This window comes from Ambystoma mexicanum, chromosome 5p (genome assembly GCF_040938575.1).
Source record: "Ambystoma mexicanum isolate Mex_15411 chromosome 5p, UKY_AmexF1_1, whole genome shotgun sequence".
Taxonomy (NCBI): domain Eukaryota; kingdom Metazoa; phylum Chordata; class Amphibia; order Caudata; family Ambystomatidae; genus Ambystoma; species Ambystoma mexicanum.
Window position 1 is genome coordinate 1,078,983,022 of NC_090930.1, and position 26,627 is coordinate 1,079,009,648.

Below are 26,627 nucleotides of genomic sequence, written 5' to 3' on the forward strand. Positions count from 1 at the left end.
CTTTCTTTGTCTTTATAGGTGCTGTTGGAGACTGGATTCCAGGATGATAAGCCTTTGTTCCCTTAGGCCCAGGATCAGAAGCAGAAAACACGATGAGCGTTCTGCTGCAGAGAATGCAGAATAACGCAAAGCAAGATTCATCCATCGGGTGTGGTTTAAATAGCCTCCTGTAGTGCTTAGGTGTCTCCTTCCACAGCCACGCCTAGGTAAGAAAAGAGTTCCTGCTTTCCAGAAGAGTTCCAGTGTTCTGAACCTAGGGAGTGGCTCCTGCCCCACCCAACAGGAAAAGTAGTCCCAAACAGAAGAGGATCAGGGGTTCAACTGGCAGGTAAGTAAGCAGCATGGTCTGCTGCAGGTAAGTCCACCCAAGCATTATGAGCCCGGCGCTTCCAGCGCTGGGACTGGGCATCTTTATGAGCCTGGTGCCACTGGCGCCAGGACAGGGTCCAAAAGGTCCCAATTGGGACTGGCTGGCACTCGGAACCGGGGTTATGGGTCTGCTTCCAAGGGAGTTGGGCAAGTCCTGATCTTTTGGAAGCAGAGATCATGACAGCACCCCCCCTCAAGGCCCCTCCCAAACCGGGCTTCTCCGGGGGTTTGGGCTTGTTAGGAAATGTTCGATGAAATCTTTTGATTAGATGAGGCGCGTGGACATATTCTGCAGGTTCCCAGGATCTTTCTTGGGGACCGTAGCCTTTCCAGTCAATCAGGTAAAATAGTTTAGAATTGGAGATCTTGGAATCCAGGATGCTTTTGACTTCAAACTCGAGTTCTCCATCAACTAGAATAGGTTTTGGAGATGTAGTTAGTCGGGTTTGAGGTTACACGGGTTTTAATAGAGAGACGTGGAAGACCGGATGTATCTTCATGTGAGGGGGCAAGTCCAACTTGACCGCTACTGGATTTACTATGGTAGTGATGGAATAGGGACCAAGGTATCTTGGGTTGAATGTGCGTGGTCCTTTTAGAGGTAGATATTTGGTGGATAACCAGACTTGATCTCCTACTTGATATTGGGGGGCTTCCTTCCGATGTTGGTCTGCTCCTTTCTTGTATTGTTCTTTAGCCCTTTGAAGGTGAGAAACGGCTTCCTTAAAGGCTTGGTTGATTGTAGAATGCAGGTGGTCTACTGCTGGTGTTCCAAGATCTTGGAGTGGATCCAACTTCGAGGTTCGAGGGTGACTACCGTATAAAAGAAAAAACGGGGTCTTCCCAGTTCCCGAGTGGACAGAGTTATTGTAGGCATATTCGGCTATCCAAAGGATATCTTTCCAAGTTTTTTCAGTTTGTTGTAGCATGCAGCGCAAATACTGTTCCAGAGTTTGATTGGTCCTCTCGGTTTTTCCGTCGGTTTGAGGGTGGTGGCTGGTCGAAAGTCTCACATCAATTTGAGCCGACCGACAGCAACTTCGCCAAAAATGAGAAATAAATTGACTACCTCGATCCGAAATTAGAACTGAAGGAAAACCGTGCAGTCGGACGATGTTTTCGAGAAATTCTCGGGCCAGAGTTGCTGCTGTTGGTAAGCCTTTGAGTGGAATGAAATGCGCCATCTTGGAGAATAGGTCCACGATTACTAGGATCGTATTGTATCCGGAGCATGGAGGTAGATCGGTGATGAAGTCCATAGAAAGCGTATGCCAAGGGCGAGGCGGGATGTCAATAGGGCGTAAGAGGACGGCTGGTTTTTCCTTTTGACTCTTGTTTTGGGCGCATACTCCACAGGATATTATAAAGTCTCTGATATCTTTTTTCCAAGACGGCCACCAGAAGTAGCGCTTGATCTTTTCCGAGGTCTTGGTCATACCGGGATGTCCTTCCATTAAAGAATCGTGATAACAAGAGATTACCTTTTTCTTTAAATCTGTGCTGGGCAGGTATAACCGTTCTTGGAAATATAATAGGTTGTCCTTCACCGTAAAGTCCTTTCCCTGCAGATGTCAATTCTGTATGTCTGCTGGAGTTACCAGTAGCCTGGCTTTATCCTTAACTTCCTCTATGGATTGTGTGGCGATTACACCTAGAATTCTTTGTTCGGGAATGATAGGTACAGGTTTAGGATTGATCAAATGTTCTTCCACTCCCATCCGAGAAAGGGCATCAGCTTTACCGTTTTTTGTACCAGGTCGATAGGTAATTATGAAGTCAAACTCTGCAAAGAATAGTGCCCAACGGAGTTGCCTAGAGGATTGAGCTTTTGCAGTTTTCAAATATTGCAGGTTTCGGTGATCTGTAATCACAGTAACGGTGTGTCAGGCCCCCAAAAGATAATGCCGCCAAGCCTTAAAGGCAGACTTGATAGCTAGAAGTTCCTTATCAGTAATAGTGTAATTGATTTCAGGAGGCGAGAATTTGCGGGACCAAAATGCCACGGGATGCAACTGATTGGTTACTGGGTCCTTTTGTGATAAAACTGCCCCCATGGCAAGGCTCGAAGCATCAGTTTCAACGATGTAGGGGAGTTCTGGGCGAGGATGTTTTAAGATCGGTGCAGAGATAAATCTAGTCTTCAAATTCTGGAAAGCTTGTTCCGCCTCGGTAGACCATTCAAAACGTTTGTTTTTCTTTAACAAGGCGGTGATGGGCTGGACTATTCGAGAGAATTCGGGGATAAACCTGCGGTAAAAGTTAGCGAAGCCTAACATGCTTTGAACACCTTTTACGGAGGATGGCGATGGCCATTTGAGAATTGCATCGACCTTCTTTGAATCCATACGCACTCCGCTAGGTGATAATATGAATCCCAAGAATTCAACTTCAGTCACGTTGAAAACACATTTTTCCAACTTAGCGAAAAGTTTGTGTTGACGCAATCTCTCGAGGACCATTTTCACATGTTTCCGATGTTCAGTTTCCGATGAAGAATAAACGAGGATGTCGTCAATGTAAACAACAACACACACATCTATGAGCTCTCTGAGGACATCGTTCATAAAATATTGAAAGGCGGCCGGGGCATTGCAAAGTCCGAAGGGCATGACCTGATATTCAAATAGCCCATACTTGGTGCGGAAGGCCGTCTTCCATTCATCGCCCTCTTTTACTCGTACCAAGTGGTAGGCTCCTCTAAGATCCAGCTTTGTATATATGCATGCTTTTCTGACTTGGTCCAGGAGTTCAGGGATCAAAGGTAACGGATATCTATTCTTAACGGTGATCTGGTTCAGGGCGCGATAATCTATACAAGTTCTAAGGTCCCCTTCTTTTTTTGGAACGAAGAACAAAGCTGAGGAAGCAGGGGACTTGGAAGGACGAATAAACCCATTCGCTAGGTATTGATCCAGGTATTGTCGGAGGTGAAGATTCTCAGGCTCGGTGAGGGCATACATTCTACTACAAGGAGGAGTAGATCCAGGTATCAAGTCTATCTGGCAGTCATAAGACCTATGAGGAGGTAGAGAGTTAGCCTGATCCTTCCGGAAAACATCTTGGAATTCTAGGTATTCAGGAGGTAACTGGGGAGCCTCCGAGGAAATTGCTGCCAGTGCAACACCAGGTCGAGGGTGACAAGTAGAGACACATTCTGGAAACTGAACCGTTCTTGCTCGCCAATCGATCTGAGGATTGTGCTTCTCTAACCAAGGAATTCCTAGAATAATCTGGAACTGAGGGGCCTTGATCACATTGAACACGATCTTCTCATGGTGTCCATCTTGACTTACTAGCGTCACTTCTTGGGTGGTATGCGTTACTGGTCCGGAGGCTATCTCCGTACCATCCACCGTAGTAATGACGTCCTTTACAGCCTTTGGACAAAGAGTCAGATTCATCCTCAAAACCATTTCATGATCCACATAATTGCCGATGGCACAGCTGTCGACGTAAGCTTCAATCGCATGTAATCGATCCGGATGTTCAGGGCTAATGAGGACCATAGGTATCACGAAATGCGAGGTCACGGAACTGGTTTTAATGCTCGGCAAGAGGACCTCTATTCTTGTCGGGCGAGGTCGTTTCCCTGCTCAGAGTTTGTGACCCTGGTAACTGCAGCTCCTACTGCCTTCTTGGCTGGTTTCACCGGACAGTCTCGAAGAAAGTGCCCCGAGTTTCCGCAATAGAGGCATAATTGCAGCTGTTTTCTCCTTTCCCGCTCCTTTTGTGTTAGTGGTCCTTTCAGGCCCCCTATTTGCATGGGTTCCCCGGAGTCTACTCCTTTGGTAGGAGTTGGTGGTTTGGAAAATACTCGAGCATCAAACTTGGAACGATCGGCCTTCCTGTTCTGCAGTCTGTGGTCAATTTGAACGACTAAGTCAATATAGTCCGAACAGTCTTGCGGGGGATTCACTACTTGGGCTAACACATCTTTGAGCTCTCCACGTAGACCTCTATAAAACAGCGTAATCCTTTTGTCCTCAGGCCATCGAGTTTCCACTATCAGTCTGTTGAAAGACGCAATATAAGCCAAAAGGTCTTGATTACCCTGTCGCAATGAAAGGAGCTCATTGTCCAAGGCCTGCCCCTGTGAATGTCTTGCAAACAGTTTTTCCATACTGAGCTGAAAAGCTTGAAAATCATGGAGAACCGGATCATCTTGATTAACTAGAGGGATAGACCAGTCTGCCGCATTGCCACTAAGGTACGAAAGCACGAAAGCTACCTTAGCTTGATCAGTTGGAAAGGCTGCTAGCCGGCATAAGAAGTGCAACCGGCACTGATTAATAAATACTGCAAACCTCTTTGGGTCACCAGAAAATAGTTCGGGCGGAGCCAGAGGTACATTCCCAGGTAGGTTGATCTGCACTGGGTTCGTAAAGGATGTTGAAGGAAGATTTGCCCCTGATGCGGGTAACGGAGTTTGTCCGGCTTGTGACTGTAGCAATTGTCTAGCGAGATCGTCTGTTCGCTCCTTGGAAATAATCAGTTCCCTTCTTAGAGCATTCGTTTCCTGACGGGCTGCATGCACTTCTGCTCTTAGTTCCCCAAGTAACTGGGCTAGCTTGTCGGTATCCGAGGTTTCCATAGCGCCTGGGTGGGAGTTTTGCGGTAGGCTTTGCGTTCTGTAACGCTCACCTGATTCCCGCAGAGGCGCCGGTCTTGACTGGGTGAATGCCGTATCTTCAAAGGTGATGTGTAACACACGGTTGGCTCTTTGGGCTGGACCTCTGTGCACTGTATGTCTGACTCGAAGAGTAAGATGTCTGCAGATAGAAAATATGGGATTAATGAACTGGGGTTATTGGGTGCCTCTCTCCTCTTCCCTTTCTCTTCTCCTGTAGAACCCCAAAGGTTAACGCCCTCACCTTAGGTAAGTGAACGCCGAGCTCTCCATCTGCCTCGGGGCAGGGTGCCGTAACCAGTTTCTTCACTGGATAAGGGTGCAGGCCTCTTGACCTCAGAGGACTGCTGTCCGTCGTTAACTGCACGAACGGTAAGTTCTGGGCACTTCAAATGTCTTAAAAGTCTTTTGTAATGATATCTCTTGTTTTGCAGGGTTCCGGCGATGGCGGATGGCGGGCTGATGAGAGTTGAGGATCGAACCCGCGTGAGGAATAGAAGCGCCTGGAAGCACGTAAGTAAGCGCTTGTAGCCTGCTTCACGATGCGCACTAACTGTCCCTTTTATCTTGCAGGTACAAGTTCGGAGCTTTAGAGAAGCTGAAGGGTGCTGGAATACCCACTGGATTCGGCGTGGGAAGGAGTAATGGCACGTGAGTAATACAGTTGCCCAATGTCTTTAAACGCACCTTCTTTTGTCTTTCAGATGCGGGATGCAGCGCCGAAGGCCTCCGGAGCGTGCGAAGAGCTGGTAAGCTTTTGTCTTTCAGATGCCGGAATGCAGTGCGAAGACCTCCGGAGCATGCGAAGAGTAGGTAAGCCTTTGTCTTTCAGATGCCGGAATGCAGCCCGAGGCGTTGGTGACAGCCGATGGACCAGGTATGAGATGCGCTGCCACTGAAGACCGTAGTGCTAACCTGTTCTTTCTTTGTCTTTACAGGTGCTGCTGAAGACTGGATTCCAGGATGATAAGCCTTTGTTCCCTTAGGCCCAGGATCAGAAGCAGAAGACACGATGAGCGTTCTGCTGCAGAGAATGCAGAATAACGCAAAGCAAGATTCATCCATCGGGTGTGGTTTAAATAGCCTCCTTTAGTGCTTAGGTGTCTCCTTCCACAGCCACGCCTAGGTAAGAAAAGAGTTCCTGCTTTCCAGAAGAGTTCCAGTGTTCTGAACCTAGGGAGTGGCTCCTGCCCCACCCAACAGGAAAAGTAGTCCCAAACAGAAGAGGATCAGGGGTTCAATTGGCAGGTAAGTAAGCAGCATGGTCTGCTGCAGGTAAATCCACCCAAGCATTATGAGCCCGGCGCTTCCAGCGCTGGGACTGGGCATCTTTATGAGCCTGGTGCCACTGGCGCCAGGACAGGGTCCAAAAGGTCCCAATTGGGACTGGCTGGCACTCGGAACCGGGGTTATGGGTCTGCTTCCAAGGGAGTCGGGCAAGTCCTGATCTTTTGGAAGCAGAGATCATGACACTACCGTGTAATGAGGCCCAATGTGTTCTATGGGCTATGGGGTCTTTTACTCCATAGGGTCTCATGTGTTTTGCTATGTGTGTTACACCGCACCCTCCGTGCCGTAACACTGGGGCGTCCTAGAGGATCCCCACCATAGACTCCATACCCTGGGACTGACTACTGTCTCCCAGGGCTTGTAAAGTCACCATTGGCTTTACTAGACCTAAATTTACTAACAGAACTAGTACAAACCATCCTATTGTGGACATACTAGTAGGGGTAATTCGATTACCCCTGGGTCTGTTATTTGAGGGGGCACTGTCCCGTCCCCCCTCGTCGAGTTTTGGCTGGTGGCAGTGGAAACTACTTGTTATATTCGACCCCAAATATAATTCTATGGGATTCTTACCATTGTTGGAGGCTAATACTTTTTCCCGTTAGTCTCTAACATACCGCCGGTTTATTTGTCTTAAATAAATCTACCGGTTGGTATTTTCTGCCAGAACTCGGTTTTCAAAATGGCGTCTGTGTTCGCCTCTGTAACTCCGAACCAAAGGTTGAGCCCTTTGTTCCACTTTTGCCGGGCTTCTGCACAGAAGCCCTCCAAAGTGGTGCCATTCTGTCTGGGTACCACAGGGGGTGTGGGAGGGGGTTTAGGCACACTGGACTGAGTTGCCTTGCCAACTCAAGTCGCACTCTGGTGTGATTGGTCCAAGTGGTGAGCCACCCCGCTCACCACTTAGCGTGTTTTGATTGACAGCTAGGATGAATGAATGGGGGTTTCCTGCATAAAAGCAAGGCTTTAGGGACGGGATCTTCAGAAGTCGCCACAGGATATAAGAATCTGACAAGGGAAAAGCTGAGCTGACCTGCAACGACGACACCTCCGGTGGAGCCCTGCTGAACCGTCTCACCAGTTCCCAACGACAGAGGAGATCTCCCGGCTGGAGAGTCTTCTTCCCCTGACTGGTGGGAACAACCAGTCTCTTTGCTTTTTCTTCGCTTCCAGGGCGTAGTGGTCGAGTTGCCCGTGCTGAGCACCCCAGCAACCGGATAGCCACTAGCCCATACCGCGACCAAAAGGTAGTGCCTTGTGACGGAGCACTCCGCGGCTGGTCTCTTCTCTGGTGGTGCAACGATCTTCATTTTTCCTTCGACGACGAGATCATCTCATCTCTTGGCAAAGCCCCGACTTGCATCCACCACCAGGAACAACTGCCCCCGCCGGAGCTGTCTCTTCACTTACAAGGTACCGTGTCTGCCTGGCTTCCATTGTGACGGTTAGCGTGAGGTGTCTTAAATCCTTACCTTTCCTTGGGTCGCCTCCAGACCTTCTTAACTTTTTGTTCTAAACTGGTCAACCTTTTTGTGACAATTTGCTACAAAGACTCGAAGGCATTTCTACTCTGATACTTTTTGGGACATATCGCCTTGCCTCTCTCCGAGTGGGCTGGCCTCTGAACTTTGTGATCCACAGTAGACCCTGCCTTACTTGCCTTGCATTTGCTTTGTAAAAGAGTTGGTACCGAGTTGATTTCATACCCTGCCTTTTCTCTCCCATTCTAACGAATATTAGAGTGCCATCTAGGTTGAAGCATTCACCTCTGTCTGCAAATAAGTAGTTCCGTTGAACTTAGACTTGTCGAAATATTGTCAGAGGAGTGAGGTACTTATAGTAATTGTAATTGAAGTTGTTTGCCGTATTAGTGCCAATGTGTTTTTCATAAATGTGTTTTTATAAATGAATAACTATATATCTTTACATCCAAGTTCTGTTCCGTGTCTGCTTGTTCTACTGTGTAAATTGCCCTATTTTGTATACTCCACATACTGCCTAACTCTTCTTGAGGGAAGTCTGACTGCTCAGCCACAGCTACCAAGTGAATCTGTGTGGTACAGACTGCTACCAAGTGGGTTTACTGCCAAACACCTGTAGGCCTAAATCTTTTGCAGTGGTCCCAGAGGGAACTGCACAGGTTTCCGCTTAACACTGGTGGCAGCGGTGGGATTTGTATCGAGTATACAGTTTAGAGTGCTTTTCAACACTTTAGGATAACTAACCACAAAGCTTAGCACTAAAAAAAGCGACTTTCAAAAACATATCTACTATGGAAGTTTACAGTCAAGAGTCCTTGTCAGGTGAAAATACTGAGATTTTGAGAGCTCTCTGTAGACAAGAGAATCTTTCTGTAAGAGGCAAGAAAGTAGACCTGATAGCGAGATTGCTGGAAAACCAAAGTCTGGGTACTGGTTCAGAGGAACCAACTTCTCCAGCGAATGTAGAAAACAGTGATGGTATTGATCTGAATCAAATTCTTGATAATGAGTCAGAAGAGGAAAGTGAACCTAATGAAGTTAGCCACTCTGAGCCTCTGTCTGCCTTACCTACTGTACCTATGGGGCCCATACCAGGTCCCACATGTAACCCTGCTTATTTTGAACTTGAAAAAATGAAGCTCGAATTAGAGTACAAACGGTTTTTAGCCCAATCTGAAAGAAACCAAGAGCTAGAGTTCAGACGGATGAATGCCGAAGCTGAGCAGAAACAAGCTGAGTTAAGACTCAGAGAAATAGAACTTAATCATGAGTTAGAGATGAAAAAATTGTCTGTGGAAAATGCTTCTCTCTCCTCTGGTTCCTCTAGAAGTTCCAGTCCCAAAAGACCCCGGATGCCTAAGGAATTAGTGGGTATGTATGAACCTAGATTGGATGTGTTGGATTGGTTAAAACTGTTTGAATATAATCATGGGCTCAAGGACATCACAGGGAATGAGCTACTTCCCTTGTTGTTCTCTAGGCTTCCCCCTGTTGCGACTGATGTGTTAATGGAGTTGGGGGAGGTGGATAAGAAGGATTACAAAAGTGTGAAACTAGCTTTGATAGCTAGGTTCGGGAAGACCCCTTCGCAGTATCTTAAGAGGTTTAGAAACCTCAAAAAGCATGATGGTACCCCTTGGGCTACCTGGGTGAGTGAAGGGTTGAAAAACTTAGAGGGATGGATTAAGGGTTACAAGGTGAACACTTATGAGGGTATGAAGAATCTTTTTATGTTGGAGTCTATTTATGATGCCTGTTCTCCTGAGCTCAGACAGCACTTGGCTGATTCGAAGGAATTTGATTCCAGGAAGCTAGCTAAGGCTGCTGACTTGTGGGTTGCCAACAGGGCTACTCATAAGGATTCTGGGGCAACTCAGAAGAAGGATGAGGGAAAGCAGCCTAAAAAAGACTCAAAAGAGAAATCTAATAACTCAAATTCCAAAGAGGGCCCCAAACAAAACCATAAGGGTAAGCCACAAGGAAAACCACAGCAGAATGGTGTACCTTCTGGTGCCAAACCGGAGGGAGGCCAGAACAAGCCACCATTCCAGAAAGCATTCGGTAAATGCTTTGTTTGTGGCTCGACTGACCATGTGAAAGGAGATCCCAGTTGCAAGGGTACACCTTCAGGGGTCCAGCTTGTCTCCTTAGCCTTCGCTCTAGAGGAGGAAGTCCAAATGGCAAGTGGAAACTTTCTACTACTGGCTGATGAACCCACTGGAGTCTCAGCCAGTGTTTCTTTAGTGTCTCTGGGTTTGTGGGAACAACAGAATTTAGATGTCTATAATTCTATCCCAGATAATACTAAAGAGTATTATAAGGACAGTGTCCAGGTGAATGGTCAGGAGACTCCTGCCATTAGGGACACTGGGACCAGCATAACTGTGGTGGATACATCTTTTTTCAGGCTGAGGATGTTGCTAAGGCACCCAAACGCCTCACCAAGTTAGCTGGAGAGCCTGTGCAGATTCTTCCCCAATTACCAGTTCTCATCCAGTGTAACGACATGACTGTAAAGATACCTGTCAGCATACAGAGTGAGGTACCAGGACGAGTTCTGTTGGGTAACGATTTAAAAACTCTCGGAGTTGTGTCTCATACCCCCAGACCTCCTAGTAAACGGTTACAGGAACTAACCAGACCTGCAAGGGAGAGAACCATGAGAGGTACTCCCCAGGTGATGATGACGAAAGATATCACTCCTGCTCCACTGGAATTGTCAGATGCTGTCTCAAAGAAATCAGAAGCAAAAGGGAAACCTAAGACTTCTATACCAAAAGCAGCAGCCAGCATTCCAGTGCATCCAACAAGGACCTCCCCGTGGTTGTCCAAAGTTACACCCGTAACTCCCCCTGCAGCTGAGGCTGAGAGGGTGGTACAACATTGTGTGGTAGAATTAGACTCTGAGGAAGAGCTAATAGAAGGCCAGGAACTCATTGGGGATCTGGATCCTGTTGACCATCCTGAGCTGCAGTCGGTTGCCTGTCATTTGGTCGAAAACAATTGGTCGACTGGACAACTGGTCGAATCAATTTGGTCGAAAACCAAATGGTCGAATTTTTTTATTTTTTTATTTTTTACCCCTTTTTTGGTTTTTTTTGGGGGGTCCCCCCCAACCCCTTTTTTTTCTTTCTTTTTTTTTTTTCTACACGAAAACCCACAAAACACATATATAAATAAAAAAAAAAAAAATTCGACCATTTGGTTTTCGACCAAATGACGTCGACCAAATTGCAGTCGACCATTTTGTAGTCGACCAAATGACTGGACAGCACTGCAGTCTTTACTGGCAGAAGGTGGAACCAGCAGGGCAGACTTCATTGAGGGACAGAGGGAATTTCCAACTCTGGAAGGTCTTCGCCACCAGGCAGAAGCCCAGGCTGAACGGCAAGAGCCTGGGAAATACAGGTTGCACTGGGAAGATGGCCTCTTCTACAATGAACCGACCGATTCTGCACCTGGAGACTACAAGCGGCTTGTAGTACCCCAAGAGAACAGACCACAGTTCTTGCAGTTAGCCCACGAGATTCCTTTGGCTGGTCACTTGAGTTTCAAGAAGACTAAGGAAAGGCTCTCTCTCTACTTCTATTGGCCGAAGATGGGGGCCGAAGTAGAAAAACACTGCAGGAGCTGCCACACCTGCCAGACCTCTGGTAAGGTGGGCTCCAAGAATGTGGCACCTTTAGTGCCTCTCCCAGTTGTGGGAGACCCATTTGAGAGAGTAGGGATTGACATTGTTGGTCCCCTTGATCCTCCAACCTCCTCAGGCAACAGGTTTATACTTGTTGTAGTAGACCATGCTACTAGGTATCCTGAGGCAATTCCTATGAGGACTGTTACAGCTCCGGCTGTGGCTAAGGCCCTCCTTGGTATTTTTACCAGGGTCGGGTTTCCTAAGGAAGTAATCTCTGACAGGGGGTCAAACTTTATGTCCCACTACCTGAAAGCCATGTGTGGAAAACCTGTGGAGTTACTTACAAGTTCTCAACAGCTTACCACCCACAAACCAATGGGTTGGTAGAAAGGTTCAACCGAACCATGAAGAGCATGATAGGTGCTTTAGAAAAACCCCTTAAACAAAAGTGGGACCTTCTACTGCCATGCCTTCTCTTTGCTTATAGAGAAGTCCCTCAGGAGGGAGTAGGTTATTCTCCCTTTGAGCTTCTATATGGTCATCCCGTCAGAGGTCCATTGGCCCTGATTAAGGAGGGGTTGGAGAGTGCTCCTTCCCCCAAGCCAGTCAGAGTGACTGACTACGTGATAGGTCTCCGGAGGAGAATGTCGCACATGATGACAGAAGCAAGTGATAACTTGAAAGCTGGACAAGCATTGGTCAAGCACTGGCATGATCAAATGGCTAACATGGTTGAGTTCACTCAAGACCAGCTAGTTCTCGTTATGATCCCAACAAGGCAGAGGGCCTTGCAAGACAAATGGATGGGACCCTTCAGAGTTGTGGGTAAACTTGGAGAGGTCAACTATCTGGTGGACTTGGGCAATCCCTGGGAGGCTCCGACAGTCTTCCACACCAACCGACTCAAAGCGTATGTCCCGAGACCTGATGTAGGAGCGTTGCTTCTAGCATCATCCGAGGAAGAAGAAGAGAGTGAAGCTCTTCCGGATCTCCTTAGAGGCTTACCTTTAGATGAAAAAATTGAAGGAGTGAATCTCTCTTCAAATCTGACACCTGAGCAACAAGAAGAGTGCAAATCTATGTTGAATCAGTTTGCCTCTCTGTTCTCACTTTCACCAGGCTTGACCCCTTGGGGCCAGCATGACATACTCACTGGTGACTGTCTGCCAGTCAAAGGCAGAGGATACCGAATGTCAGAAAACTTATGAACCTACATCAAAGGTGAGGTCAGCAAGATGCTTGATCTCGGGGTAATAGAGCCCTCTACTAGTCCATGGTCTAGCCCAGTGGTGTTAGTACCAAAGGCAGGATCTAAAGAGTTTAGATTCTGCGTGGATTATAGAGCTCTTAATGCAGTCACCAAGACTGATGCCCACCCTTTGCCAAGAACAGATGAGTTGGTGGATAAACTTGGTTCAGCCAAGTTCCTCAGCACATTTGACTTGACGTCAGGCAATTGGCAAATAGCCCTGACAGACCATGCCAAGGAGAAAACTGCATTTTCCACCCCCGTTGGCTTATACCAGTTTAAGGTGATGCCTTTCGGATTGAAAAATGCACATGCTACATTTCAACGGATGGTAAACCAGGTTCTGAATCGGGTGGAGGACTTCTGCATGGCATACTTGGATGACATAGCAGTGTTCAGCAATTCCTGGGAAGAACATGTAACCCACCTAAGAGATGTTTTGTAGGCTCTTGGACGAGCCAATCTGACCATAAAGGTGAGTAAATGCCAAATTCGACAGAGTAAGGAAGTCTATCTTGGACATGAGGTAGGAGGTGGAGAAATAAGGCCTTTGCTCAGTAAGATTGAAGCTGTGCAAAATTGGACAACACCTACTACTCAGACCCAAGTGAGAGCCTTCTTAGGTCTCACTGGATAGTACAGGAATTTCATTGAGAACTATGGGACCATAGCTTCTCCTCTGAATGTCATCTCCTCTCCAAAATTTCCTAAAAAGGTTAGATGGAACGAGGAGTGCAATCAGGCGTTTGAAAACCTGAAAAAGGCTCTTTGCCAAGCCCCAGTACTCAGAGCTCCTGATTACCACCAAACTTTCATTGTGCAGACAGATGCTTCTAATGTAGGAATAGGTGCCGTACTCAGTCAACTGGATGGGAAAGGTAGGGAGCACCCCGTTTGCTTCATCAGCCGCAAGCTGAAGGATCCTGAAACAAGGAGGGCAACAATCGAAAGAGAATGCTTTGCTATCGTGTGGGCTCTGAAGAAGTTTAGGCCATACTTGTATGGTTCTACTTTTGTCATTCAGACTGACCACCAACCCTTGAGATGGTTAATGCAAATGAAAGGGGAAAACCCAAAACTACTGAGATGGTCAATCTGCCTGCAAGGGTTTGATTTCACCATTGAGCACAGGTCAGGGTGTCACCACCAAAATGCTGATGGTCTCTCTAGGATGTATGTCATCGACTAGAGGTATGGGATTCATCCAGGAGTGGATTAAATCCTCCTGTCCCTTAGTCTTGGGGGCGCGAGTGTTAGGGAGAATTCTCTGTTTAGGCTGAATTTCCTTACCTAGTGAGTCCCCCAGCAGCTTTGCTGGATTTCTGGAGTTTGTTTTTGTCCATCCTGCCAAGAGTGAGACTCTTTTCTCCCACTCTTGGACATGAATGTGGTTAATTCCTGTGAATGTCAATGTGTTCTATGGGCTATGGGGTCTTTTACTCCATAGGGTCTCATGTGTTTTGCTATGTGTGTTACACCGCACCCTCCGTGCCGTAACACTGGGGCGTCCTAGAGGATCCCCACCATAGACTCCATACCCTGGGACTGACTACTGTCTCCCAGAGCATGTAAAGTCACCATTGGCTTTACTAGACCTAAATTTACTAAGAGAACTAGTACAAACCATCCTATTGTGGACGTACTAGTAGGGGTAATTCGATTACCCCTGGGTCTGTTATTCGAGGGGGCACTGTCCCATCCCCCCTCGTCGAGTTTTGGCTGGTGGCAGTGGAAACTACTTGTTATATTCGACCCCGAATATAATTCTATGGGATTCTTCCCATTGTTGGAGGCTAATACTTTTTCCCGTTAGTCACTAACATACCGCCGGTTTATTTGTCTTAAATAAATCTACCGGTTGGTATTTTCTGCCAGAACTCGGTTTTTAAAATGGCGTCTGTGTTCGCCTCTGTAACTCCAAACCAAAGGTTGAGTCCTTAATTCCACTTTTGGCAGGCTTCTGCACAGAAGCCCTCCAAAGTGGTGCCATTCTGTCTGGGTGCCACAGGGGGCGTGGGAGGGGGGTTAGGCACCCTGGACTGAGTTGCCTTGCCAACTCAAGTCGTACTCTGGTGTGATTGGCCCAAGTGGTGAGCCACCCCGTTCACCACTTAGCGTGTTTTGATTGACAGCTAGGCTGAATGAATGGGGGTTTCCTGCATAAAAGCAGGGCTTTTGGGACTGGATCTTCAGAAGTCGCCACAGGACCTAAGAATCCGATGAGGGTAAAGCTGAGCCGACCTGCAACGATGACACCTCCGGTGGAGCCCTGCTGAACCGTCTCACCACTTCCCAACGACAGAGGAGATCTCCCGGCTGGAGAGTCTTCTTCCCCTGACTGGTGGGAACAACCAGTCCCTTTGCGTTTTCTTCGCTTCCAGGGCGTAGTGGTCGAATTGCCCGTGCTGAGCACCCCGGCAACCGGATAGCCACTAGCCCATACCGCGACCAAAAGGTGGTGCCTTGTGACGGAGCACTCCGCGGCTGGTCTCTTCCCTGGTGGTGCAACGATCTTCAACTTTCCTTTGACAACGAGATCATCTCATCTCTTGGCAAAGCCCCGACTTGCATCCACCACCAGGAACAACTGCCCCCGACGGAGCTGTCTCTTCACTTACAAGGTACGATGTCCGCCTGGCTTCCCTTGTGACGGTTAGCGTGAGCTGTCTTAAATCCTTACCTTTCCTTTGGTCGCCTCCAGACCTTCTTACCTTTTGTTCTAAACTGGTCCAACCTTTCTGTGACAATTTGCTACAAAGACTCGAAGTGCATTTCCACTGTGATACTTTTTGGGACATATCGCCTTGCCTCTCTCCGAGTGGGCCTGGCCTCTGAACTTTGTGATCCACAGTAGACCCTGCCTTACTTGCCTTGCATTTGCTTCGTAAAAGAGTTGGTACCGAGTTGATTTCATACCCTGCCTTTTCTCTCCCATTCTAACGAATATTAGAGTGCCATCTAGGTTGAAGCATTCACCTCTGTCTGCAAATAAGTGGTGCCGTTGAACCTAGACTTGTCGAAATATTGTTAGAGGAGTGAGATACTTATAGTAATTGTAATTGAAGTTGTTTGCCGTATTAGTGCCAGTGTGTTTTTCATAGATGTGTTTTTATAAATAAATAACTATATATCTTTACACCCAAGCTCTGTTCCGTGTCTGCTTGTTCTACTGTGTAAATTGCCCTATTTTGTATACTCCACATACTGCCTAACTCTTCTTGAGGGAAGTCTGACTGCTCAGCCACAGCTACCAAGTGAATCTGTGTGGTACAGACTGCTACCAAGTGGGTTTACTGCCAAACACCTGTAGGCCTAAATCTTTTGCAGTTGTCCCAGAGGGAACTGCACAGGTTTCCGCTTAACAGGGGGTGCTGGGGGACATGAGTGGGACATGAGTGGGGGCCTGCTGGCAGGTGCCCTGCACTGGTGGGGGGTGGGGGTGCTGGGGGACATGTGTGGGTGCCTGCTGGCAAGTGCCCTGCACTGCTGTGGGGTGGGGGTGCTGGGGAACATATGTGGGGGCCTGCTGGCAGGTGCCCTGCACTGCTTGGGGGTCGGGGTGAAGGGGGACATGAGTGGGGGCCTGCTGGCAGGTGCCCCTCACTGCTGGGGGGTGGGGGTGCAGGTGGACATGAGTGGGGGCCTGCTGGCAGGTGCCCCTCACTGCTGGAGAGGGTGGAGGTGCAGGGGGACATGAGTGGGGGCCTGCTGGCAGGTGCCCCTCACTGCTGGGGGATGGGGGTGCTGGGGGACATGTGTCAGGGCCTGCTGGCAGGTGCCTGTCAATCCTGGGGGGTGGGGGGCTGGGGGACATGAGTGGGGGCCTGCTGGCAGGTGCCCCTCACTGCTGGGGGGTGGGGGTGCTGGGGGACATGTGACGGGGCCTGCTGGCAGGTGCCTGTCAATGATGGGGGGGTGGGGGGGCTGGGAGACATGTTTCGGGGCCTGCTGGCAGGTGCCTGTCAATGATGGGGGGTGGGGGGGTTGGGGGACATGAGTGGGGGCCTGCTGGCAGGTGCCCCTCACTGCTGGGTGGTGGGTGTGCTGGGGGACATGTGTCGGGCCTGCTGGCAGGTGCCTGTCAATGATGGGGGGTGGGGGGCTGGGGGACATGAGTGGGGGCCTGCTGGCAGGTGCCACTCACTGCTGGGGGGTGGGGGTGCTGGGAGACATGAGTTGGTGATCATATTGCAATGGGACATGTGGCTTGGCTGGGGGGCATGCCCATGGTAGATGGGCTGCCTGCGGGACATGACCAGGGGTGCAGGGTAGTCCCCTGTGGTGTGGGCTGCCTGCAGGGGCCATGGAGGGGGTAGAGGGGACACCTGGGAGGACCCACACTGCCAATTCACGTGTAGGACTCCCCACGCACCCCCAAAATACGCGTTCCCCGCTCTGAAAGCAAAATCGCGTGTGAAACTTCATGTGCAGCCCAGTAATACACGTACCCTGCTCCAATCGCGTGTGGAACTTCCCGCGCACCCCCAAAATACACGTACCCAGGCCAATCGCATGTAAAACTTCCCGCGCACCCCTGAAATACACGTTCCCAGCCCAATCGCATCTGAAACTTCCCGCGCACCACTTAAATACACGTACCCAGCCCAATCGCTTGTGAAACTTCCCGCGCACCCCTGAAATACACGTACCCAGCCCAATCGCATGTAACACTTCCCGCGCACCCCTGAAATACACATACCCGGCCCAATCGCGTGTGAAACTTCCCGCGAACCCCTGAAATACACGTACCCAGCCCAATCGCATGTGAAACTTCCCCAGCACCCCTGAAATACACGTACCCAGGCCAATCGCGTGTGGAACTTCCCGCACACCCCTGAAATACACGTACCCAGGCCAATCACGTGTGAAACTTCCCGCACAACCCTGAAATACACGTACCCAGGCCAATCGCGTGTGAAACTTCCCGCGTACCCCTGAAATACACGTACCAAGGCCAATCACGTGTGAAACTTCCCGCGCACCCCCGTCATACAGTACCCTACTCGCACAGGCCCTTTCGCGTGTGAAACTTCACGCGCACCCCAGTAATACACGTTCCCGCTTGGCGTTTGCTGTTTGGCAGCCCTGTAAACTTGTTCCAGGGTTAGCACAGCCCTTTGCACTGAATTGGGAATTTTGATGGCTTTTCCTTGCACGAGGGCGTTCTTGGGGGCATAACTGGCGCTGCGCCACTCTGCGCCATGGCTGGTTTTGGAGGCTAAAATCCATGAATACGCTGTGCGCGGAAATCGATTTTAGCGCACGCGGCTGGTGCAGACATTCGCACGCGCACACTGTGCGCCAGCCGCATGCGCCACTTTTGTGCAAAATTCTATGAATGACCCTGTGAACTGGCACTGATTAACAACACATAATGGTGATTTTGGTTGGAGGACTTATGTTTTAAGACATGCTTTGCTATAGCCATGATGAAATTCAGTGATAGGCGTGTTTACGTCTGGATGTTTCTTTTTGTGAACAGTTTTGTTTTGACTTTTACCATTTCAATTTGAGTAATTGTGTAAAATATAAATATGGTTTGTAGAAAAAGAACATCAGAGCTGACCATATAATTGTCACAGAATATTGAAAGATTTTAAGTATGGTATGAAAAACGATTACTCTCTGGATGAATTATCATTTGATGGCGTTTGTAATTCATCATGCAATAACACTTGATTCTTGTTATACATTACATACTATTGCACCACACGGTATTAATAAGACCAAGTTCCTGTATGTCCATGAATCATTTGCCTTGGTATCTGCTGACAGTGACAAGTGTCTTTGAGCACAGTCCTCTTTTACTGCATGGTGGGATAAAGGCATGGTACAGTGCAGTGCCTGGGTGGCATGTGCGGTCCATCCGCGAACAGCCTCATGTATCCCCATTCATCGAGAGAGAGGCAAATGAGATTCCATTTTCTCTTTCTACTTATATATCCCCAACTCAGTCTCACTGGCTGCAATCAATGATCTACAGAGGTGTCTACCAATCTGATGTGCAAACTATCAATCTAACGTTCCCAGTTCAGCTTAATAGTTCAGATTCGTTCCTGAACTCTAAGAGTATGTTTGTGTTGTGAATGAGAGGCTGCTGCATTACAAGCTGCTTTTGAAACTTCTACAATTTTACTATTTCAGGAACTCCAACCATCACATGTAAGACAAATTCTGCAGGTATGTTTAAAAAAGTAGTTAAATAAATTATCAATTATGTTAAAACAATACAGTAGATTGTAGATAAGTACATCAACGTTCTACATAGATGTTTATGTTTATTGTATACAAGAGTAATATCTTCCAAATGATAAACTGTGAATTCTAATACAACAGCATAGTTAAAAATGTAAATACACTGGTTTAGTAAATAGCTAAATGCTGGTGCTTTTGGAACAAAGCTTGTAGACAATCCTTTAAATAATTATTGTATCACAGACTAGTTGCTACATTGCTGCTGACCTGCTATGTGAACATGATATCACTACTGTTGTGGAATCACGTATTATGCTTCAGGTGTGATATTACAATGGTTGTTGTTGGAGCCAGCACAGAACCACATTTCAGCTGCAAGTTCAATACTTAATAAAAGCAGTGACCATTTAAATTTCTTCTTATCAAATTGATCTCTGGGAGAGAGGAATAACAAACTTGGAGGTGGAGAAGCTCTGTAGGAATGAATATAACAAGTGGGTAGGTCAACTTTATGTGCGCTGTCAGCAGTGCCAGAGGTGGAAAAAAACTAATATTTATTGTAAAAAAAAAACATTGATATTGGTTATATACTTTAGGAAATGGAACAGGTTTTGAAAGGGTTCGGAGGTGGGATTTCACTGCTAGTTCAATCCTAGGAAAGCTTGGTCCCCATAACACCAACATATACCAGGGGTTACTTGTAATCACCCTGGGTAAATGGCGGTAGACAAGTATAACTATGGCATGCTAGGTTTGTGTGTTTGGGAATGTGAATAAAGAAGCATTAGCACATACCAAGAAGATATTTAAATATAATGGAATAAACCTGATCGACAGAAAATGTTAAAAGTTGTCACTTCATGATAATAATTCGATTCTGAGGATAGAGTCTAAAAAAGTATGTACTTTTTGCATTATAGTTATGGTGGATGGGCTTCATTGTTGTATAACGTTCGCAGTCATGGTATGCTGTTTCTGAAGATCAAAGCATGCAGAACGCCATGAATTGAATGCATCACTGGACCCTCGAAAGTATGTATTTCCAACTTGTTTATTACTAAATAGGGAAGGAGGCTGAGTGGAGGTTACAAAAAAACAAGATTGAGAAAGCATACCAGGCTTATTAGTGGAAGGTGAGATGGAAACTTCATCAAATCTTATATTACTTCTCTGTTTTGTGAACCATTGAGCAGTTGTTGTGGGAATTCTTTGTATGCACAAGTCTTAAAATTATATCTATCATTAGGACCTTTGTTGGGTGCTGCAGCCAATCAGGTTGATCAGAACGTAGGTAGAATCTCATGAGACAAGCCTGTGTTCAGAGTAAGCTGACAGCTACTTGTATCAACCCTGACATCTTCCCGCCATTTCCGACCACACTGCTATGTCCTGGTGCCTTCACTACATCTCCCACCACCGGCTCCCACCAAAATCTTTCAATCCAGCCCTCAAGTCACCTGCATTAACATTTTCTGCAATCTCCGGTCTTCCACTTTTCTTCATTGCATCTCCAGGTATTCATGGAGAAAGGAGATGGGCTCTCTGTCATGTCGTCTTCCATTTTCCATGACCAGCACAATTGCACACATTGTGGTTGGAAATTTGTTTTTATTAAAGATCTTGCATACTGTTACCTTAGGGCTTAGCCCCAGAGTACTAATAGCAATAACCCTACAGCGGTGGGCAGGATTGGCAGATAAAGGCACCAGGCCCACCATTATGGCATTTGCTTGGATTGGTCTTACAATTTCGGCCACAGGATGTTAGCAGAGGATCCAGGATACCGCTGTGGGTGTTATTGCTAAAGCTGTGCAGCACAATAATTACAGGTGTGACAATGTTTTAGAATCCATTCTTGTAAAATAGATTTCTGTGACGGTTAACAATTAATTGATTAGGAGCTGCTTATGGCGTTATGTTTATTTTTGTTTATTTGCTGTGTCATTTTTATGATTTTGTTTATTTAATTTCCACAGAGCGAAGAATTAGCAAGTAATGTTTCTTCACAAGGAACATATTCTGTATTTCTAACCCTCGGGTTCATTTTTGTTTATTCGTTAGGCATGGAGAATGTTTTTTTTTTTTTTGTGGAGTCTTTGGTTACAGTGCATTTTAGCTTATAATATTGCTTTGTCATTTTTGTTTAAATTGTGTTGTGCAAGGTATGCTTAGTACATTTGAAGTATATTTGTTATTTTTAAATCTGAAAATTTCTTTAGTGCATCTTAAAATTCATATGACATGACTCCCAGTAATGTTGGGATACTTGATTGTAATTTTCTTAGTGTAATCAATTGGTATACATTTTGTGTGGTACTTAGGGAATTACTGATTCTACATCAGGTGCAAAGTAAAAACAGACAGTTTTTTCGAATATTTGTAGTGTTCTCATCACCCTCAAAATGAAGGCCTAAGTGAATGGTTGTACCCATAACAAAAGGACAGCTGCAAAGTAAGCTTGGGTAATCGTGTTTTATAAAAAGCAAATGAAGGCTTGATGATAAGAGTATAGTATGAACTGTTTTATGATTTTGAATTGAAGGGAAACAAATCAGAGTTAAAATAAACTAACACAGTTATGCATTTATTCTGTTTGTAGCAAGTTCCACAAAGTGTAGAACGCATTGGGCCTCTTTACAAGTGTGCCGGTCCAGTAACAACGGTGCTGGTAAGCCTACCGGCACCGTTGTTACCAGACCGACATTCTACGAGTCTGCGGGCAGGTGCTGTTCCGCCCGCTAGGTCAGACCTGGCGGGGGAGGACTGGCACCCGTACGCAGACTTTCACAGAAGCACTTGCACCGTTATTAACAATGCCGGTGCTTTCGTCATCCCCATTCCCATTGAGTCCTATGGAACTCAAATGGGAATGGGGATTAACAATTTACTGGCGCCTGAATTCCCAGATTGCCGGGGTCGTAATCCCCCGGTGATTCCGGCAAGCCAGGTACCAGCAAGTCCGGAAGCAACCCACCGGCAGCACCAGCAGGGTTACCAACGGACACGTAATGAGGCTCATTGACTTTTTAAAATTTCTGCAGAATGCTTAATCAGCAACAAATCTCTGGTCATAAAGAAGATGTTCTGTTTTTTGGTGCATCTTTGTTTGGTTCGCTTAAATCTTGGTGAAAATCTGTTACAGCTATATGTTGTAGGACATTTATGACGTTTTTTGACACCATTCCTCTCCTTCTTTTGTTTTGTCTTGTGGTTTATTTCATGTTGTGTACCTTCTTTTCTCCTACTGAGTATCCTGCGGGTGGTGGTGGAACTTGAAGGTTATGGTTGGGGTTTTTGTTGGCATTAACTGATAAGGTACTGTTTATGGTTGTATTTTTGTTGTGATCTCTCTTACAAATCATACACTATGCATTCTAATACAACAGCGCATTTACGCTTCAAATACATTGCCATATGAAAAAGATAAATACAAGTCCAGTTGGAACAATTCCTGTAGAAAACCTGTAAATACATTTATATATATATTTTTTATTTGTGATCGAGTTTATTCAACTTTACACAATCGAAAAAACATCAAACATTTCCGTTAAAAAAAACACCTATTTTATTACAGACTAGTTGTGACATTGCTGCTGACTGGTATGAGAACATGATATCACCTCTGTTGTGTAATCACTTCCTATGCTTCAGTTATGATATCAAAATTGTGGCTGTTTGAGCCAGAAGAGAACAGAATTTCAGCTCCAAGTCGTGTACTTAATAGAAGCAGTGACAAGTTTTAAATGTCTTTTTTGAAAAATAGCTTCCTTTGAGAGAGGAATAAAAACCTGGAGGTGCAGAATATTTGAAGGAATTAATAGAATAAGTGGATTGTCACTGTGATTTTTGTTTTCTGCGGGCTGAAGGCTGAAATAAGGCAAGCAAAGTTAAACAAAATATTTATTGTAAAATAACTTTATCTGAGAGTTTAAAACACTGATATTGGTTATTTGCTTTAGGAAATGGAACAGGGTTTGGAATTGTTGAGTGGTCAGATTTCACTGCTGCTTTAAAAATAGGAAAGTCTGGTTGATATGACACAAGCAGGTGCCAGGATTTACTTTTGGTTTCCCTAGGTAATTCATGATAAACAAGTATACATAGTAAACATTTAGTTTGCAGGTTTTAGAAGCATTAGGACATACCCTTAAAACATAAATGTAAAACATAACATATTATATGTAGTGGAGAGAAAGTTAAAGTTTGTATTTTATATTGAAATTATATTCATGGTATAGAGACAGAAAATTGATGTACTTGTTTGCATTATAATTGTGGTGGATGGGTATCTTTTTGGTATGATTTCCGCAATCATGTTTCCACGGCTTCTGAAGATCAGCATATCCAGAAGGATGTGAATTGAGTGCATCATTGTGAGCTTGGTAAATATTTGGTTTCAAATTATTTCTAACTAAAACAAGGCAAGGAGGCCCAGTGGTGGTTACAGAAATAATACTTTGCTAAAGCATAACATGCTTATTCTTTGGTGAGGGTGGAATGGAAACTTCATCATTAAAATGTCTCTCTTTTGTGAATTGTTGGGGAATTGTCGGGGATTCATTGAATGTACATGTTTTAGAATGATATATATCATTAGCACATGGGTCATGCGGGTAACTCAGTCTGGTAGCTTGGAACGTGCGAGTGAATTGCACTCCTAAAACCTGCCTTCTGAGTTAGCTGACTGGTGCTTGTGCCCGTCACACCCTCATTCCACCCATTTTCCACCACCCTGAGATGTTCCTGTTCCAACCTGTACACCCCCATCATACAGTCCCATCTTAATCTTTCAGTACACCCATCCAGCTGCTCAAAATTAGCTTTCCTGCTATCTCCCATCTTCCCCTTCTCTGCGCCCCACTTCCTGCTGATCATGAAAATGTAAGAGGGGCTCTGGGTGGAGCACATCTTCTATTTCCATGACAGGCTCGACTGTTTTCCACACACACACTGATGGCAGTTTAAAAAAAAAAAAGAATTGCTACTTGCACCTTGGGGCCCAGCCTCAGGTTGGTAATAGCTATACCAGTACTGCAATGATATGATATGATATAAGTAATTTACAATGCACCTGTACACATGTGTTTCTGGGGGCCACAAGACAAGGGAGGGAAGAAAAAGGGAGGACAATACAAACAATATTTCTAGGCCTTGTGACATTCAGATTATATAAGTGTGACAGCACAAAAGTGCATGGGGGAGCGAGAGTGGGAAGTGCCATGGAGAGGGAGAAGGAGGGGATGTGTGCTCAGGGCTGCAATGCTCTGAGTAGGTGCATCCACAGCAGCACAGCCCTGGGTAAGTGCAAGGAGGCAGGGAACTGTAGAGGTTACAATTACAACCCCTAAATGTGTGGTGGCCTGGAGGCAGTGAAGAGGAGACTGATAATGGAGGATCCTGGTAACCATTATGCCAGGCAACCAGTCGGTGCAGCAGACAGGTAGGTAAGCAGGGGAGGGAGAGAGACAAAGCAGAGGATAATAGGAAACTCTTGAGCAGCTTCCTGAACTTCAGGTGGTCTTGCTCAAGTTTGAGAGGGGCATGGAGGCCATTCCAGAGGGAGGTACCTGCAGAAGAGGGAGATCGACCCCCCATTCTCTGCCTAGAGAAGCGTCTGACCCTCTGAGAGTTGGAGATAGTTGAACGAAGGGCTAGAGAAGGAAGGTAGGTATTTTGGAAGAGAGATTTAGATGTAGTGCCGGTCCTGGCACCAGAAAGCCTTGTGGATGATGCAGAGGGTCTTGCATTTGATCCTTACAGCCACTGGGAGCCAGTGGAGAGATGTCAGTGCTGGAGAGATAGGTCTCTGGGCTTGAGTACAAGGATAAGTCAAGCTGTCTTGTTCTGGATTAGTTGCAGAGTGTGGAGAGTAGAAGAAGGCAAACTGAGAAATAGGCTGTTGCAGTAGTCCAGCCTAGAGAGAACCAGGGCTCTGGAGACAGTGAGTTTCTTGGGGAAAGTGAGAAATGGAATAATACCTCTGAGGAGGTGCAACTGGTAGTGGGACTTCTTGGCAAGGTCCAAGATGTGAGGAGAGAAGGAGAGATTGAAGTCAAAGATGACACCAAGGTTTTTTGTCTCACTGGAAGGCGACGGAAGAGGGCCCAAGGAAAGCGCCCAGAGGGAGAGGGGCAAAGCAGGAGCAGGGTCCCAATTAGAAGGTTCTCCATTTTACTGGCATTAAGGCAGAGATCGTTAGAGGCACACCAATTCTGAATCATGGATAGACAGTCAGGAAGAGCAATAGAGAAGAGGAGGCTGAGAGCAGCCTGAAGGAGAACTGGGTGTCATCCGTGTAACACTGAAAGTTAGAGGAGAAAGTAGAGATCAGAGGGGCAAAAGGGCCAAGTAGATATTACAGAACAAGGTAGAGAGCTAGATCCCTGGGGGACATCACATCTGGAGAGGGGGGTAGTGGAGAAAATGGATGCAAGTTGGGCCTGGGAGGGCCAGTCTGAGAGGAAGGAGTTCAACCACTCCAAGGCCTGATCCATGATTCCCAGGTTCTCACAGAGTCAATTGATCAGGATGGCGTGATTGACCGTGTCAAATGGAGAGGAAAGTTCAAGAAGGATGGGGATAGAAGGAAGGCTGGAGTCAAGATTAGAGAGCAGATCTTCACAGGTATTTAGGAGAGCAGTGTATGTGCCTCTGGCTGCTCTGAATCCAGACTGATGGTCACGAAGACAACCAACAGATTCAGTATGGAAAGTAAGTTTGAGATAGGGCCAATGATTGCTGGACAGGTAGGATCGGAAAAATACATTTTTAAGGAGGGGTTGCACCAGGGAGTGCTTGAGGAGAGAGGGGAAAGATGCAGTGGCGAAAGAGTGATTGCAGAAATCGGCCAAGGCTGGAGCAAGGGTGTCAATGTGGATTTGGTGGTTCCAGAGGATCAGGGGAGTACCCGTTTGGATGACACTTTCATAGATCGGACATGTCTAGAAACCTTGTCAGGTTTTGTCAGGGAGACAATAGGCTGGATTGGCTGATAATGGCTGATAGTGGCACCGGGGCCCAGTGCAGCATACTAATTGAACAAGTAATTATATATGTGACAAGGTTTAACAATCCTTTCTTGTAAAATGGCTTACAGTGGCTGTGTACATTCATTCTTTGATAATAAACAGTTTCTGGTGTTAAGTATATTTTCTGTGTCATTTGCATGATATTGTCTTTTTAATTTCGACAGAAAGAAGAATCAGCAATTCATCTCTGAGTCTGAGAAAGATGTTCTGCTTTTTGCAACATCAGCATTAGTATCATTGTTCTGGGCATTGTTCACAAGTGCAAGTTTCATAGTGGTATTTCATGTTTGTATATCATCTGATTTGCATTGTATAAAATGTCTCTTGATTCCTTACATTATAGTTGCAGTGAGTTTTTTTGTAGTTGTTGGTTGTAACCATTATAGCTTATGTTGAGGTTTCATTACTGTTGTGTGAATTCTCCTGTACATATTTTTATTTTTTATTTTTTTTTGTGTTCTTTGTTGTCAAGTACAGAATGGGCCTCATTACGAGCATGGCGGTAGCCGTGCCTGTATGGTAGGCACGGCTACCGCCATGCTCGCTACCGGCACCGCCTCCCGCGATTGGGCAATAACCGGCCCATTGCGAGATGAAGGGGCTGGTCATTGCCCATTCGCGGGAGGCGGTAATGCCGGGCTCCCGATCCCAATACTGCCCCATAGTGCACAATGGGTGTGGGGAGCATGGTTGCACCGGCTCTGTTGATAACGGTGCCGGTGCAATCACGAGTTCTGATCGCGGGTGCCGCACA